The sequence below is a fragment of the Budorcas taxicolor genome, chromosome 5, assembly GCF_023091745.1.
Source record: "Budorcas taxicolor isolate Tak-1 chromosome 5, Takin1.1, whole genome shotgun sequence".
Lineage (NCBI taxonomy): Eukaryota > Metazoa > Chordata > Mammalia > Artiodactyla > Bovidae > Budorcas > Budorcas taxicolor.
Window position 1 is genome coordinate 60,972,204 of NC_068914.1, and position 2,295 is coordinate 60,974,498.

Consider the following 2,295-nt stretch of genomic DNA (forward strand, 5'->3'; position numbering starts at 1 on the left):
CCTTTATATTTGGATGGCAGTCAAAGTTTGAATAACAGGCTTGAGTTAATTATGGAACACTATTAAAAAAATCTCAGCCAGAAGATGAATTGTACTTAATTTTAATCTCTTCAGAAATAATTAAACCCAAAAATGAACTTTAAAAGTTTAGGAATTATATAATCTTTATTATTGCTTTCTTACCTCCTAGTTTCTGTTGTTATTATTGTTGCTGTTGTTTTCTCAAATCTCCATACACCTTAGTGGACATATGCATTTTTCAAATGACTATTGCAACTTGTACTCTCCTTTCTTCAGTGTTATCAGTCATGAAGTTGAAGTAAAAGTGCTTCTAATAGTTTCCAATTTAAAAAACAACATATAATTTTAATACAAATTTACCTTGCAAATTTGTAGGTACTCACTGAATTAAATTTTGTTGAGAGGGAGAAAATGAAACAAAATCAGCTGCATGTAATAACAGATATTTGTAATTTTATAATGTGCAATATTTTCCCCATAGTTACTGGAGATGTAATGCCACCATATGAGGAATACACAGTCAGTGGAGAAAGAAAAGAAGTTTGCACAATATGATATGATAATTGCAATGGTAGAAGCAAGTACAAAGAGTACTTCCTGGAATTTAAATTGAGGTTTAAAAAATGATTAAAAGTTGTATAGTTCTTGGGACTTCCCTGGTGGTCCAGTGGCCAAGGCTCTGCACTCCCAATGCAGGGGGCCCAGGTTCAATCCCTGGTCAGAGAACTAAGATCCCTCATGCCCCACAGCACAGCCAATAATAATAAATAAAAATTAAGAAAACAATACATTATTTTTTTAAAGTTAGATAGTTCTCATATCAGGACAACAGAATTTTCAATGACCTTAATGTTTGATATATTTGAGGAGTAAGAAAATAATTCCATATGACTGGAATACAGTTTATGAGGAGTCCTTTCTGAGGATCTGTATTTACTGGTGAGGAAGTCTATCAGCTCCTTTGCTCATTTCCTTTCCTTCCAATACCTGAGAATAATTCAGTTCTGGTGAAAGTTTCATCACTACCTCCTTGAGCGTCCAACATTTCCTCTCTCCTTTTCACCTGATATCCTTGTTCTTTTTGTCATTGAGCAAATAGGAGAAATCAGATAAGAACCTTTTAGGTTTCTGCCCTCCTACCTCAATGCAAATTACCAAGTCAGTTAACCTACCTACATACTCAACCACATATCTGTCCTTTCTCCTATTAAAAAGAAAAAGAAAGGATCATGTGCCTAAAACCAATTCCTCTACCTAATGGCCTGGATTTCAGCCCTTTATGCATACTCCTGGATATACATTTTCCAACTGGCTTCCCTCTTTCTCTCTGTTATGGGTGATTTTCTTTTTTTTTCCTTCTCTACTGTACTGCTCACATCAGAATATAAAGTTATATAATGGTTCCCAACTCAAAAAAGAACCTCTTCTGACTCCACAATCCAGTCTACCTAGTAAGTTCTCCACTTGTCTGCTCCCATTTACAGACATACACAGACATTTTCTCAAGAACGTGTTTCAAGACACACAAACACATATTCATTTGTTCATTATTGCACTTTATTGTCTCACTCATTTTTTTTCAAAATATTTATTCCAGATTTATATGATAATATCTGAGTCTAACCAATGAAATACCTGTCATTTAAACATTTTCAAATACTTTTTAAAATTAATTAATTTATTTTAATTGGAGGCTAATTACTTTAAAATATTGTGGTGGTTTTTACCATACATTAACATGAATCAGTCATGGGTGTACATGTTGCTCTCTCCCTGTTTGACTCTCCCACTAGTTTTGAAAGTCTCCACAAGTAAGCTTTGCTCTCATTATCCTGTGAAGATTCTCTTTTCAAAGTTATTAATGGATTCCATGTTGCCAAGTTCAATGGTCTTCATTTTCCTGTCCTTAATAATCTCTTCATCTTTTGCTACGTTTGATCACTTCCTCCTTGTTTTCTTTATCAGCATCAAAGATATTTTCTTTTTCTCCCCCCTTTCTCAATAAATACTGCTTTTTAGTCTCTTTTTCTGGTTCTTCCTCATTTTTCCAACCTCCAATTAATGGAGTGGCCCAGGACCGAGTCTTCAGCTGGAATCTGTATTTACCCACTCATCCAGAATTCAAGTCCTTGACATCACTTCCATTTTTATGATCTTAGTCCAAGCCACCATCACCTCTCACCTGATCTAGTACTCTTGCCCTTGTTCTTTTTACTACATCCACAATGGCCTTCTTCTATTTCAGCATGTGCCTATTTCCAGGCATTAACTCTC

General features: G+C 34.8%; 1 non-coding gene across 1 annotated transcript; it reads left to right on the forward strand.

Annotated features, from left to right (window-relative positions):
* Positions 1 to 674: 674 nt before the first annotated feature.
* On the forward strand, positions 675 to 747 carry TRNAG-CCC (transfer RNA glycine (anticodon CCC)). Its single transcript has one exon. It is a non-coding gene; the product is annotated as a tRNA-Gly (tRNA).
* Positions 748 to 2,295: the final 1,548 nt, after the last annotated feature.